General features: G+C 47.3%; 1 protein-coding gene across 3 annotated transcripts in view; it reads right to left on the bottom strand.

The window, feature by feature from the left end:
- Positions 1-13,935, bottom strand: part of LOC143781399 (protein-cysteine N-palmitoyltransferase HHAT-like protein) — a 56,990-nt gene extending 43,055 nt beyond the window's left edge. Inside the window, exons 1-2 of one of the 3 annotated variants that reach the window (XM_077267999.1) lie at positions 13,781-13,935; positions 12,117-12,223 (exon numbers count right to left, since the gene is read on the bottom strand). The gene's annotated coding sequence lies outside the window, so the exon portion shown is untranslated. Of the gene's footprint in view, positions 1-3,088; positions 3,225-11,206; positions 11,324-12,116; positions 12,224-13,780 lie in introns of those variants that run through there. The other 2 variants (XM_077267997.1, XM_077267998.1) reach the window with 2 other exon arrangements.
- Between the last annotated feature and the right edge of the window lie 2,403 nt (positions 13,936-16,338).

Below are 16,338 nucleotides of genomic sequence, written 5' to 3'. Positions count from 1 at the left end.
TAGGGGCAGTATTATAGTAGCTATATTCTTGTATATAGGGGCAGTATTATAGTAGTTATATTCTTGTACATAGGGGCAGTATTATAGTAGTTATATTCTTGTACATAGGAGCAGTATTATAGTAGTTATATTCTTGTATATAGGAGCAGTATTATAGTAGTTATATTCTTGTACATAGGAGCAGTATTATAGTAGTTATATTCTTGTACATAGGAGCAGTATTATAGTAGTTATATTCTTGTACATAGGAGCAGTATTATAGTAGTTATATTCTTGTACATAGGAGCAGTATTATAGTAGTTATATTCTTGTATATAGGGGAAGTATTATAGTAGTTATATTCTTGTACATAGGGGGCAGTATTATAGTAGTTATATTCTTGTACATAGGAGCAGTATTATAGTAGTTATATTCTTGTACATAGGAGCAGTATTATAGTAGTTATATTCTTGTATATAGGAGCAGTATTATAGTAGTTATATTCTTGTACATAGGAGCAGTATTATAGTAGTTATATTCTTGTACATAGGAGCAGTATTATAGTAGTTATATTCTTGTACATAGGGGCAGTATTATAGTAGTTATATTCTTGTACATAGGAGCAGTATTATAGTAGTTATATTCTTGTACATAGGGGCAGTACTATAGTAGTTATATTCTTGTACATAGGAGCAGTATTATAGTAGTTATATTCTTGTACATAGGAGCAGTATTATAGTAGTTATATTCTTGTACATAGGGGCAGTATTATAGTAGTTATATTCTTGTACATAGGAGCAGTATTATAGTAGTTATATTCTTGTACATAGGGGCAGTATTATAGTAGTTATATTCTTGTACATAGGGGCAGTATTATAGCAGTTATATTCTTGTACATAGGAGCAGTATTATAGTAGTTATATTCTTGTACATAGGAGCAGTATTATAGTAGTTATATTCTTGTACATAGGGGCAGTATTATAGCAGTTATATTCTTGTACATAGGAGCAGTATTATAGTAGTTATATTCTTGCTCATAGGAGCAGTACTGTAGTAGATACGTGTGTAGATGTAGGACAATATTATGACAAATATATTTTTGTCAACAATTCGTTAATACGATATACATTGCATACAGTAAAGTCCCTTTTTTATAAGGTTTGATGTTGGAGTGTTGAGTATATCTAGGATCCCTTGTTTCCTAATTATCGTCTAGTCTATACAGTCATTAAATGGGCATCACGTGTATATATGGCAGCGGTCCTCACGTGTATATATGGCAGCGGTCCTCACGTGTATATATGGCAGCGGTCCTCACGTGTATATATGGCAGCGGTCCTCACGTGTATATATGGCAGCGGTCCTCACGTGTATATATGGCAGCGGTCCTCAGGTGTATATATGGCAGCGGTCCTCAGGTGTATATATGGCAGCGGTCCTCAGGTGTGTATATGGCAGCGGTCCTCAGGTGTGTATATGGCAGCGGTCCTCAGGTGTGTATATGGCAGCGGTCCTCACGTGTGTATATGGCAGCGGTCCTCACGTGTGTATATGGCAGCGGTCCTCACGTGTGTGTATATATGGCAGCGGTCCTCACGTGTATATATGGCAGCGGTCCTCACGTGTATATATGGCAGCGGTCCTCACGTGTGTATATATGGCTGCGGTCCTCACGTGTGTATATGGCAGCGGTCCTCACGTGTGTGTGTATATGGCAGCGGTCCTCACTTGTATATATGGCAGCGGTCCTCACGTGTATTTGTGTCCTTCCCCGGGGTCTCGGCAGGGTCCCAGCACATGTGTTTGGAAATATCTTTACTAGTATTTATTACATGAGTGGATCATTTTATCGGTGATCTCTTTGTTACCCTCCCTGCCCGTCACTTGTCTTTGCTCCTGTTTCTTGTTGATAACATGGCGGCTCTGGGGGGCACACATACTGGGGCGCTGCACACATTACTCTACATTCTGCTCCTTCTCTGTCTTGTATCTTATCTACACTGGTCAGGCTTTTACTTTATCATTAGTAAATGGAGGGTAATGGTGACCGGGTTGGGATTCTTGACTTTCTTAGGCCAATGCTATGCGGTGACTCTTTCGGGCAGAGCCATGGTGCCGGGCAGTGGATGTTTATCAGGGTTTATGGCTTGTAGGATTCTAGAAATGAATTTATTCTTGCATGCGTTTATGAAAATTCATTAATTACTAACTTTTTTCTAACCTATCCTACTCACTCCTGGTTATATTTTTCCAAAAGTATCGGCTCATCTGTTTGAAACTCTAATCGATTAAACATTTGTGAGATTTTCTCTGAAATTAATGTTAGACTATCGATGTGGATTTTTACTTATATGATGGGATCTCAGGAGAGGGGCTTCGTGCACTCAGCGTCCCCCAAAATATGGACAGAAATGGTATAATAGACTTTCCCTTTAAGCCAATGACAGCAGCTGCTATAGCTCCCCTGGTGGCGGATGGGTGGTATGACAATATAGCCTTCATGTACAGACTGCAGAGTGAAGAAGTGCTGCAGGGGCTCTGCTGGGTGCAGTTGGTGCTGGGTTACTTCTGGCACTTTGTAATGTCAGCAATGCTGGTGGCAGCTAATTCAGCTGTGTTGTGTTCTTCATCTCTTTCCATTAATAGCGCAGTCACTGCAGTGCATGGGGTCTGCAGCAAAATCCACAACCCACCACACTGCTACATTGTATGATCAGGAGGATATTCTGCTACAATGTAACATCCACCAGTAACCTACAGCTCCCAATCCCCAGAGAAGACCTGGAGGAAGGGGGAGTCTTTTACTTTCCTATTTATTTATTTACTGTGAAATGTAACAATGTATCAATGATGAAGTCTCACTCTGTGCTGTTCTAATGTATCCAGGGCTATTATAAGACAATGTGACATAATATTCCACAAAGCAATGTAATATCAGAGCTCTGGAGAAATATCTGCAGTGCACAAATCAGTATTCTGCTCCAGTGTACAGGACCCTGGGTGGTATAAAGAGGGGCATGAAGCCCACAGCCCCCATGTGACAGGCTCTGCAATGCTAATCAAGGCTGGACACAATGCTCCATTATTGAGGTCCCCCCCTATCACTGACCTTGAGGTGCAGAATGTGGGAGCCCAGGATGGAGGAAGGCAGCAGAGTCCAGCAGGGAAGAGTCAGGAGAAAGGGACCCCTGGATCCAGGGTGTGACTGCCTCAGGGTCTCACAAGTAAGTTTAGATGGATGTGGGAGGCTGGGATGAGCTGAGCAGGGATGGGATGTGCAGGGGCCGCCTGTCACACACAATGGCTGGAGAGGGGCTGAGGAGCACTGCCAGGTGCACAGGTGCTCAAAGGAGCAGATACATTGGGGGTCAGATGGCTGCTCCCCTCCTGCCTGTGATAACATTCTCCATATAGCCCAGGACTCCACTGATATCAGGCTATGACTGGGGGAGGGGGGATTATATTCAATGGCTGTAGGGGGCATACTCACCATGGTGGCAGCATGTGGGGTCACACAGCTATTAAAATGAACTAGGACCCCGACACACAAGCCAAGAAGAGAAGTTCTGCAACTTTCTAACATATCCTGTGATTACTGTCAGCAAATATAATGTTTATGTCTATACTCAGTTCATAGAACAGCTGAGGGGTTGTTACAATGTATCAGTGCAGGTAACATGTATCAGTCTGGGGTCCGGGCTGAGGGGTTGTTACAATGTATCAGTGCAGGTAACATGTATCAGTCTGGGGTCCAGGCTGAGGGGTTGTTACAATGTACCAGTGCAGGTAACATGTATCAGTCTGGGGTCCGGGCTGGTGGGTTGTTACAATGTATCAGTGCAGGTAACATGTATCAGTCTGGGGTCCAGGCTGAGGGGTTGTTACAATGTACCAGTGCAGGTAACATGTATCAGTCTGGGGTCCAGGCTGAGGGGTTGTTACAATGTATCAGTGCAGGTAACATGTATCAGTCTGGGGTCCGGGCTGGTGGGTTGTAACAATGTATCAGTGCAGGTAACCTGTATCGGTCTGGGGTCCGGCCTGGTGGGTTGTTACAATGTATCAGTGCAGGTAACATGTATCAGTCTGGGGTCCGGGCTGGTGGGTTGTAACAATGTACCAGTGCAGGTAACATGTATCAGTCTGGGGTTCGGGCTGGTGGGTTGTTACAATGTATCAGTGCAGGTAACATGTATCAGTCTGGGGTCCGGGCTGGTGGGTTGTAACAATGTATCAGTGCAGGTAACCTGTATCGGTCTGGGGTCCGGCCTGGTGGGTTGTTACAATGTATCAGTGCAGGTAACATGTATCAGTCTGGGGTCCGGGCTGGTGGGTTGTAACAATGTACCAGTGCAGGTAACATGTATCAGTCTGGGGTTCGGGCTGGTGGGTTGTTACAATGTATCAGTGCAGGTAACATGTATCAGTCTGGGGTCCGGGCTGGTGGGTTGTTACAATGTATCAGTGCAGGTAACATGTATCAGTCTGGGGTCTGGGCTGGTGGGTTGTTACAATGTATCAGTGCAGGTAACATGTATCAGACTGGGGTCCATATATGAGAAGTAGAAGATCTGTACAGGATATAAACCTATAGATGTGATGTGTTCACAGTCAGGTTGCAGAAATATAAAATTGAAGCATAACCGAAGCAAAGTGTATTGTAAAGTAGTAGAAATGAGAATCCCCTAGAAGCCCCCCACACACTGTGACACTACCTCTGCTACATGTAGCCCTGGACTCACTTTCATTATCACCTAATCTGAATTGTCACATAGTTTTCATCCCCTCATTTATTAAAGGGTTGTACATTTTTGCGAGCTTTTTTCTCTCCTACGGATTATCTAGACTGGATACAGTTGTAACAAATCCTCAGCTGTGAGAAGTTTTGTACAATATTTCCAGCCTATAGGTGACAACAAGCAGAGATGTAAAAACGTTGAACATTCTTAAAATAATGTCCTGTACCGCTAAACTTGTCTTTAAGGCCTCAGGATGGTGCAGTGTCTGACAGGAGGGTCGTAGGCGGATTGCTCTGCACTTGGCAGCGGAGTGCTGGACTGGCACTGATTGTAGGCACCGCTGGTGCGGAAACTGAACGTGAGCAGCGACGCTCCTGTCCCCAAGGTGCAGAGCTGAGCGCGTCATTCTGCTCATGGCGCTATGATCGGGCGTTATTTGGGGTGTTACGTAGATCTGCTGTTGGTCCTCTTGTGTTATCTTACCCCAAAGCAGATCAGCTCTGCTACATCTCTTACAATGGACAAGGCGAGTTGTACAGGTCCTTCTCAAAAAATTAGCATATAGTGTTAAATTTCATTATTTACCATAATGTAATGATTACAATTAAACTTTCATATATTATAGATTCATTATCCACCAACTGAAATTTGTCAGGTCTTTTATTGTTTTAATACTGATGATTTTGGCCTACAACTCCTGATAACCCAAAAAACCTGTCTCAATAAATTAGCATATCAAGAAAAGGCTCTCTAAATGACCTATTACCCTAATCTTCTGAATCAACTAATTAACTCTAAACACATGCAAAAGATACCTGAGGCTTTTAAAAACTCCCTGCCTGGTTCATTACTCAAAACCCCCATCATGGGTAAGACTAGCGACCTGACAGATGTCAAGAAGGCCATCATTGACACCCTCAAGCAAGAGGGTAAGACCCAGAAAGAAATTTCTCAACAAATAGGCTGTTCCCAGAGTGCTGTATCAAGGCACCTCAATGGTAAGTCTGTTGGAAGGAAATAATGTGGCAGAAAACGCTGTACAACGAGAAGAGGTGACCGGACCCTGAGGAAGATTGTGGAGAAGGACCGATTCCAGACCTTGGGGAACCTGAGGAAGCAGTGGACTGAGTCTGGTGTGGAGGAAATGGGCTACAGGTGCCGCATTCCCCAGGTAAAGCCACTTTTGAACCATAAACAGCGGCAGGAGCGCCTGACCTGGGCTACAGAGAAGCAGCACTGGACTGTTGCTAAGTGGTCCCAAGTACTTTTTTCTGATGAAAGCAAATTTTGCATGTCATTCGGAAATCAAGGTGCCAGAGTCTGGAGGAAGACTGGGGAGAAGGAAATGCCAAAATGCCTGAAGTCCAGTGTCAAGTACCCACAGTCAGTGATGGTGTGGGGTGCCATGTCAGCTGCTGGTGTTGGTCCACTGTGTTTCATCAAGGGCAGGGTCAATGCAGCTAGCTATCAGGAGATTTTGGAGCACTTCATGCTTCCATCGGCTGAAATGCTTTATGGAGATGAAGATTTCATTTTTCAGCACGACCTGGCACCTGCTCACAGTGCCAAAACCACTGGTAAATGGTTTACTGACCATGGTATTACTGTGCTCAATTGGCCTGCCAACTCTCCTGACCTGAACCCCATAGAGAATCTGTGGGATATTGTGAAGAGAAAGTTGAGAGACGCAAGACCCAACACTCTGGATGAGCTTAAGGCCGCTATTGAAGCATCCTGGGCCTCCATAACATCTCAGCAGTGTCACAGGCTGATTGCCTCCATGCCACGCCGCATTGAAGCAGTCATTTCTGCCAAAGGATTCCCGACCAAGTATTGAGTGCATAACTGAACATTATTATTTGATGGTTTTTTTGTTTGTTATTAAAAAACACTTTTATTTGATTGGACGGGTGAAATATGCTAATTTATTGAGACAGGTTTTTTGGGTTATCAGGAGTTGTAGGCCAAAATCATCAGTATTAAAACAATAAAAGACCTGACAAATTTCAGTTGGTGGATAATGAATCTATAATATATGAAAGTTTAATTGTAATCATTACATTATGGTAAATAATGAAATTTAACACTATATGCTAATTTTTTGAGAAGGACCTGTATCTGTGCTTGCTGTCAGTGAATAGGAACATTCTGTTTTAAAGCCAGACATTTAGAGAATTAGTGTTTTCCTTTGCACTTAGGATGAAAGAACTAAATGAATGCCAATAGTTTTCTAATATACTTTGTGATTCAACATCTCTGCTTGCTGTCATTGAAAGGAAACATTCTTGGTATAGCTGAAGGTTTGTTACAATTGTATCCTGCTCCAGCTCAGTACACATATGGTCAATAGCGCTTGGCAGAATCCAGATGATATTTTTCCTGGAAGATGATGATAAATGAGAACTGACTGACTGTCCGGTGTCCCTATGATAACACTGGTCGCCCTGAGCACAGACAGTGTGCTTGTCTCTTAGGCCGGGGTCACACTTGCAAGTGCAATGTGATAAACACTCGCACGAGTCTCTCGCATCAATACCCGGCACTGCCGCCGGCACTCGGGCTGGAGCGTGCGGTTGTATGTATTTCTATGCAGCTGAACGCTGCGGTCCGAACCGCCGGCGGCAGTGCCAGGAATTGATGCGCGAGATCCGTGCGAGTTGGACCCCGGCCTTAGTAGGAGCCCCTCACAGATCGCCCATCTGTATGTCTTGTTGTATGTTTTCTGACTCTGTTTAATTGTAGGTTTATTACATGACAGTGAACCCTGCACACGTCCATCATCTGACCCTTCAGTATCCATAACCAACAACCCTAGGGTGCTGCTGTGTATCTAAGCCTATCAATGGTGATACTTTCTACTGCAGTGGAACCAGTAGTGTCGTTACCGAGGTGGAGGGAAGGGGAAAGAGGGTGCGGATGTCCCGAGTCCCTCACCCATATGGTTAAGCCCTGTGGTAGATCAGGGACACACAATCTCCCTGCTCCACTGCTCCCCGTTCTGTAGACCACAGGTCAGTCACTGTAAGCTGCCAGATAAGCAGGATAATGCAGGGCAAGGAGCGCAAGCGCACACAGGATATCAAAGCGCCAGCACACACAGGACGTCAGAGCGCCAGCACACACACAGGATATAAAAGCGCCAGCGCACACAGGACGTCAGAGCGCCAGCACACACAGGATATCAAAGCGCCAGCACACACAGGACGTCAGAGCGCCAGCACACACACAGGATATCAAAGCGCCAGCGCACACAGGACGTCAGAGCGCCAGCACACACAGGACGTCAGAGCGCCAGCACACACAGGACGTCAGAGCGCCAGCACACACACAGGATATCAAAGCGCCAGCGCACACAGGACGTCAGAGCGCCAGCACACACAGGATATCAAAGCGCCAGCGCACACAGGACGTCAGAGCGCCAGCACACACACAGGATATCAAAGTGCCAGCGCACACAGGACGTCAGAGCGCCAGCACACACAGGATATCAAAGCGCCAGCACACACAGGACGTCAGAGCGCCAGCACACACAGGACGTCAGAGCGCCAGCACACACACAGGATATCAAAGCGCCAGCACACACAGGACGTCAGAGCGCCAGCACACACAAGGCATCAGAGCACCAGCGCACACAGGATATCAAAGCGCCAGCATACACACAGGACGTCAGAGCGCCAGCACACACGGGACGTCAGAGCGCCAGCACACACACAGGATATCAAAGCGCCAGCACACACAGGATGTCAGAGCGCCAGCACACACAAGGCATCAGAGCGCCAGCACACACAGGGCGTCAGAGCGCCAGCACACACAGGGCGTCAGAGCGCCAGCACACACAGGGCGTCAGAGCGCCAGCACACACAGGGCGTCAGAGCGCCAGCACACACAGGGCGTCAGAGCGCCAGCACACACAGGGCGTCAGAGCGCCAGCACACACAGGGCGTCAGAGCGCCAGCACACACAGGGCGTCAGAGCGCCAGCACACACAGGGCGTCAGAGCGCCAGCACACACAGGGCGTCAGAGCGCCAGCACACACAGGGCGTCAGAGCGCCAGCACACACAGGGCGTCAGAGCGCCAGCACACACAGGGCGTCAGAGCGCCAGCACACACAGGGCGTCAGAGCGCCAGCACACACAGGGCGTCAGAGCGCCAGCACACACAGGGCGTCAGAGCGCCAGCACACACAGGGCGTCAGAGCGCCAGCACACACAGGACGTCAGAGCACCAGCACACACAGGACGTCAGAGCCCCAGCACACACAGGATATCAAAGCGCCAGCACACACAGGGCGTCAGCGCACCAGCGCACACAGGATATCAAAGCGCCAGCACACACAGGGCGTCAGAGCGCCAGCACACACAGGGCGTCAGAGCGCCAGCACACACAGGGCGTCAGAGCGCCAGCACACACAGGGCGTCAGAGCGCCAGCACACACAGGGCGTCAGAGCGCCAGCACACACAGGGCGTCAGAGCGCCAGCACACACAGGGCGTCAGAGCGCCAGCACACACAGGACGTCAGAGCGCCAGCACACACAGGACGTCAGAGCGCCAGAACACACAGGACGTCAGAGCGCCAGCACACACAGGACGTCAGAGCGCCAGCGCACACAGGGCCAGTCCTGTTCTGTCCTGTCTGCTGGTCCAGTTCATTTCAGTCCTGATTTGTCCTGTCTAGTCCAGTCCGGTCCTGTTCTGATCTGTCCTATCTGGTCCAGTAGTGCTGGTCATGATCTGTCTTGTCTGGTCCTGTTGGTGTTTTGTCAATTACTCTCCTTATATTATGGGATGGGAAACACAATGTGACTCCAGGACCCTGGATGAATCGTGTTTCATGTTCCCTATTCTGTGCCCTCCTGGCTTCTACCTATGGGCTTCTTGGCAGCGATGGTGGGCAGGTAACAGGGGCGGCATTGTATAAGCTGTGTAATGGGGTCAGCTAGTGTTTCCTATAACACAATTATTGTAATGTGGGTCTGATTATATGACAAAACCTAGAGACAAGCTCAGCATTGTACCCAGAGAAATGCCCCTTCTCACCGAGCCAGGCAGTTATATCACCAAGGGCAACTACTGCGGCAAAATTATACAGGTTTCTACAAAACACACGGTTATCTGAACTCCATTCTTCAGAACATTCAGAAACTTATGAATCCTCCTCTTATCTACAGCTACATGATGTCTTCTACTCATGTCACAGCCAGAGCTGCAATCACAGTTCTGCCACCGCTCTCCTCTATCTGAGACTGGAAATTCTATCACCTGCCAATTAGGAACAGGACGAAGACACTCAGGGTGTGACAACAGTATAAGAAATGATGTCACACCTGATCAGAAACATGTAGGTAAAGGAAATGTCTATGAAGCAAGAATCAGCTCCACAGAAAATGTAATTAGCTCGTGTGATTTCCTTATAAGTGCAGCAAATACAAAGCCCGAGGCCATCACCAGCAATTCATACATCTGTACTGTACCGCCAAATAGTCCTGAATGGAAGACATTGTGTCCAATACATGACAGTGAAGGCATCCAGGACGGAATATCATTATACAGTAACTGCCATGAAATAGATATACTGTTCTATATCATCTACTATACTAAAATACTTACTGCCACTATGTGAAAAACATAACTACTAAAATACTGCTCCTATGTACAAGAATATAACTACTATAATACTGCTCCTATGTACAAGAATATATCTACTATAATACTGCCCCTATGTACAAGAATATAACTACTATAATACTGCTCCTATGTACAACAATATAACTACTATAATACTGCCCCCTATGTACAAGAATATAACTACTATAATACTGCTCCTATGTACAAGAATATATCTACTATAATACTGCCCCTATGTACAAGAATATAACTACTATAATACTGCTCCTATGTACAAGAATATAACTACTATAATACTGCTCCTATATACAAGAATATAACTACTATAATACTGCCCCTATGTACAAGAATATAACTACTATAATACTGCTCCTATGTACAGGAATATAACTACTATAATACTGCCCCCTATGTACAAGAATATAACTACTATAATACTGCCCCCATGTACAAGAATATACCGTAATTACTGTAATACTGCCCCTATGTACAAGAATATAATTACTGTAATACTGCTCCTATGTACAAGAATATAACTACTATAATACTGCTCCTATGTAAAAGAATATAACTCCTATAATACTGCCCCTATGTACAAGAATATAACTACTATAATACTGCTCCTATGTACAAGAATATAACTCCTATAATACTGCTCCTATGTACAAGAATATAACTATTATACTACTGCTCCTATGTACAAGAATATAACTATTATACTACTGCTCCTATGTACAAGAATATAACTACTGTAATACTGCTCCTATATACAAGAATATAACTACTATAATACTGCTCCTATGTACAAGAATATAACTCCTATAATACTGCTTGCAGCGTAAATCTATGAGGATGCTCACCAGTCCGGTCTGTGCAGCAGATTAGTGCAGTGCTTGTGTGCACATACACTTTAGAGCCAACATGTTCATAGTGCAGAGTATAAAGTGTAAGGTGACTTTCTCCTTGGAGGAGTGAGAAGCCCCTTTAATTCTCTAGACAGCAGGTGGTGGTCCGGTGGAGGCGGCGGTCAGTAATCGTACCCTCCCTCGGCTCACTGCGCTCTTAATATAGAGCGGGGATCGTTTTCCAGTCTATATTAGTATCGGCCAGTGGCCTCTTCTCTCCTTGAGTTCAGGGATCAGCTTCAGTCTCAGGGTTTCCACACTCGCCATCTCCGCCACAGTGCGGCTAGAGTAGTGATTCACCTGGTACAGAGCACTGTGACCCCATGAGAATATTAGGGAATTGCCAGTTATGCGATTCTCTAATACATTAGTGCTAATTAATCAGTTCTAATAAATAATTAATATGAATTTGATATTGTGTATCTCATTATCACCTTCCAGGACACTAGAGGGCGCTGCCACAGGGCGTGGAGGAAGACCTCCTTCACCTGCCTGATCTCCTGGAAGAACCGCCGATCTTAACTCCTTCATGACAAGACACATTTTTATTTTTTTGCCATTTTTTTCCCATTATTGCAGTTACCCAAAAAGTTAATACAATTTAATATTTTCATTGATTGGAAGTTTATAGACAAAGTGACATCAAATATGATTAATTTATTTGATTTTTTTTTAATTTCTCTATTTTCGGACCGGGCAAGGGTTTTGATTCAATAGATAGATAGATAGATGGAACCTTTTTTATTTTTTTTTTTATATATTTTACTTTTTTTTTTTTTTGTTTTAGAAAATATCAATTTTTTATATATTTTTTTTGTCACCACATGGGACTTGAACCTGTGATCATTTGATCTCTTGTACTCACTATTGCTGGAATATAGGAATAGGATGAAATCTTTTGCAGCATCGATGAATTTGGATGAAATTTGTTGCAGTTGATAAATCAGCCGAAAACTTCTGGAAACTCCAAATCTGACCATAATGGCAAACATAGAAAAAACACACAAAACAATACAAAGAAAAAAGAAACAAAGCAGGCAGGAGGGCGGCCTCACTGTGTGCGGAGGGCGGTCTCACTGTGTGCGAAGGGCGGCCTGACTGTGTGCGGAGGGCGGCCTGACTGTGTGCGAAGGGCGGCCTGACTGTGTGCGGAGGGCGGCCTGACTGTGTGCGGAGGGCGGCCTGACTGTGTGCGGAGGGCGGCCTGACTGTGTGCGGAGGGCGGCCTCACTGTGTGCGGAGGGCGGCCTCACTGTGTGCGGAGGGCGGCCTCACTGTGTGCGGAGGGCGGCCTCACTGTGTGCGGAGGGCGGCCTCACTGTGTGCGGAGGGCGGCCTCACTGTGTGCGGAGGGCGGCCTCACTGTGTGCGGAGGGCGGCCTCACTGTGTGCGGAGGGCGGCCTCACTGTGTGCGGAGGGCGGCCTCACTGTGTGCGGAGGGCGGCCTCACTGTGTGCGGAGGGCGGCCTCACTGTGTGCGGAGGGCGGCCTCACTGTGTGCGGAGGGCGGCCTCACTGTGTGCGGAGGGCGGCCTCACTGTGTGCGGAGGGCGGCCTCACTGTGTGCGGAGGGCGGCCTCACTGTGTGCGGAGGGCGGCCTCACTGTGTGCGGAGGGCGGCCCCACTGTGTGCGGAGGGCGGCCCCACTGTGTGCGGAGGGCGGCCCCACTGTGTGCGGAGGGCGGCCCCACTGTGTGCGGAGGGCGGCCTCACTGTGTGCGGAGGGCGGCCTCACTGTGTGCGGAGGGCGGCCTCACTGTGTGCGGAGGGCGGCCTCACTGTGTGCGGAGGGCGGCCTCACTGTGTGCGGAGGGCGGCCTCACTGTGTGCGGAGGGCGGCCTCACTGTGTGCGGAGGGCGGCCTCACTGTGTGCGGAGGGCGGCCTCACTGTGTGCGGAGGGCGGCCTCACTGTGTGCGGAGGGCGGCCTCACTGTGTGCGGAGGGCGGCCTCACTGTGTGCGGAGGGCGGCCTCACTGTGTGCGGAGGGCGGCCTCACTGTGTGCGGAGGGCGGCCTCACTGTGTGCGGAGGGCGGCCCCACTGTGTGCGGAGGGCGGCCTCACTGTGTGCGGAGGGCGGCCCCACTGTGTGCGGAGGGCGGCCCCACTGTGTGCGGAGGGCGGCCCCACTGTGTGCGGAGGGCGGCCTCACTGTGTGCGGAGGGCGGCCTCACTGTGTGCGGAGGGCGGCCTCACTGTGTGCGGAGGGCGGCCTCACTGTGTGCGGAGGGCGGCCTCACTGTGTGCGGAGGGCGGCCTCACTGTGTGCGGAGGGCGGCCTCACTGTGTGCGGAGGGCGGCCTCACTGTGTGCGGAGGGCGGCCTCACTGTGTGCGGAGGGCGGCCTCACTGTGTGCGGAGGGCGGCCTCACTGTGTGCGGAGGGCGGCCTCACTGTGTGCGGAGGGCGGCCTCACTGTGTGCGGAGGGCGGCCTCACTGTGTGCGGAGTTCCCACATCGATGTCTGTAAGGGGACGTTAGATGAGCAAGGGAGCTTAGTCTCCAGAAACGCGTTGAGATTCTTACCCATATGGTTCGTGCTGAAGTCTGTATCCTCTATGTTTAAAGTTTGTGAATAAAGAAAACTCTTTTTTACGGATTCGGTGAAGCTGGACATTCTCTTCTTTTTTGGACTCTATACGCCTGGACACAGCGGGTCCGTGCTCCCGAGGTTTGGTTTATGCATCACGGGTGAGCTGGCTTATATTTCTTCTTTCGATGTTAGATGAGCACTCGCTCATTTCATTGAAATTCATGAAGGGTCTGGCGTTACTGAGAGACGGAGCTGCGGAGAGAATATATTGTGTTAGGGGCAGAATCGCTCTATTCACTGCATGTCGTATTAACCCCGAGCTGAGACCCCCAGACATCGGTCAGAACTCTGCAGCCTGCGCCCGACAAAGCCGCAGCCCTGAGCTGTCACACCAAACACCAATAATTCTCTTTCAGCATGACATGTGCACTAGTGATGCCTGATATGTGTGCACACTATAGTAATGCCTGCAAAGTCATCAAGTGCACTAGTAATGCCTGACATGTCATCATGTGTACTAGTAATGCCTGACATGTCATCATGTGCACTAGTAATACCTGCAATGTCATCATGTGTACTAGTAATGCCTGACATGTCATTATGTACACCAGTAATACCTGCAATATCATCATGTGTACTAGTAATGCCTGCAATGTTATCGTGTACTAGTAATGCCTAACATGTCATCATGTGCACTAGTAATGCCTGACGTGTCATTATTTGTACTAGTAATGCCGGCAATGTCATCATGTGCACTAGTAATGCCGGCAATGTCATGTGTACTAGTAATGCCTAACATGTCATTATTTGTACTAGTAATGCCTGCAGTGCCATCATGTGTAATAGTAATGCCTAATATGTAATTATGGCTACTAGTAATGTTTTTCATTTAATGGTATGTGTACGATAATGCCTGCACTGTCATCACATGCACTAGTAATGCCTGGCATGTCATCACGGGTTTACTAGTAATCTCTTTACTACTTTACACACCAGATTCAAATGTCCTGATATTTCCAGTACCGGAAAAAATGTTACCGGAGATGATAGTGTCCATGTGTGTAATACTTGCGGCACATGTGTGGCAACTTGTGCCGCATCAGTACCACACGGCGGGCGTCAGGGAAGCAGCGGTACAGTAAGCGCCGGGTGCTAAAGAAGCTCTCTTCATTCTCCCCTGCTCTGCCGGCGATCAGCATGAACAAGGGAGAATGATGAGAGTTGTATTCAAGTGATAACAATGACAGCAGGCGGTGACTGGTGGGACTATTACTCCCAACAGCCTACACCTGCTGCTGCTAATAACAATGACAGCAGTAGCGTCTGATGGGAGTATTCCTCACTCGCTGCCTGAAATGTAAATAAATAAATGAAAAAAAAACCAAAAAAAAACAGCGTGGGTCCCCCCTATTTTCTATGACCAGCCAGGCAAAACTCACAGCTGGGGGCTGCATCCCTCAGCTGTCAGCTTCAGCAAGGCTGGTTATCAAGAATAGAGGGGTGCCAATGTTGTTGTTTTTTAATTATTTAAATAAATAATTGAAAAAAAAGGTGTGGGGTCACCTCTTTTTTGACCAGTCTTGCTAAAGCTGAAAGCTGGGGGCTGTTATTCTCAGGCTGGTAAAGGGCCATTGATATAGGCCCCCCAGACTAAAAATAGCAGCCCGCAGCTGCCCAGAAAAGGCGCATCTATTAGATGTACCAATTCTAGCGCTTTGCCTGGCTCTTCCCACTTGCCCTGTAGCGGTGGCAAGTGGGGTTCATATTTGTGGAGGTGATGTCACCTTTGTATTGTCAGCAAAAAAGGGGGAAAGCTAGGGAGCACTACCAATGGGCAAGAAGCCAATCACAACCTATAGGGTAAGTATAGTGAGGGGTGCAACTCAATGCATAGCAGCAGCATATATCAGACAAACAAGAAAAGAGACTATGCATATAGGGCGCACACCCAAAATACAATTAAATACCAAAATACAAAATTTTTATTAGGGAAGACAGAAAACACAAGTAAAAACATATATTAAAATACAACCTAACACACCACTGGTCCTATAATAAGTCAATATATAGAGACAGCTTAAGGTACAATAGTATATCGTAAATCACGCCACCAACACACCATTGGTACTATCATGAAATATATAGAAGGACAACCTAGGGTACAATGATGTATCACAAATAGCACCACACATATGCACGGACAATGGCTTGTGTACACAGAGCAAGGCAGCAGGAAAACTCTGGGCGTCCCCAGAGTACCATATAGTGCGGGATTGCCCCTATATAAGCAAAGGGGCTAATGCTCGCTAGGGGTCCCCGATAAGCCTACTAAAGTGCAGCAAGGGAATAAGCATAAATCCCTCAAAAACAAAAAAAAAAGGGGGAGTTTTATACCAGAAACAGCTCCTATGGAAAGGCAAAGCTACCACTGCGGAGTACTGTTGGCGTAGTGTAGGGAGCGTTTAGGGTTCACCCGCCGACATATGCCATCAAAATGGAAGGAAAAAGGGCAGACCTATGTCAGGAAAGTGGGCCAAAAGGCTAAATGTGA

The sequence above is a fragment of the Ranitomeya variabilis genome, chromosome 6, assembly GCF_051348905.1.
Source record: "Ranitomeya variabilis isolate aRanVar5 chromosome 6, aRanVar5.hap1, whole genome shotgun sequence".
NCBI classification, from domain to species: domain Eukaryota; kingdom Metazoa; phylum Chordata; class Amphibia; order Anura; family Dendrobatidae; genus Ranitomeya; species Ranitomeya variabilis.
The sequence above is the reverse complement of the archived record's forward strand: the minus strand, read 5'-3'. Positions and strand labels throughout refer to the sequence as shown.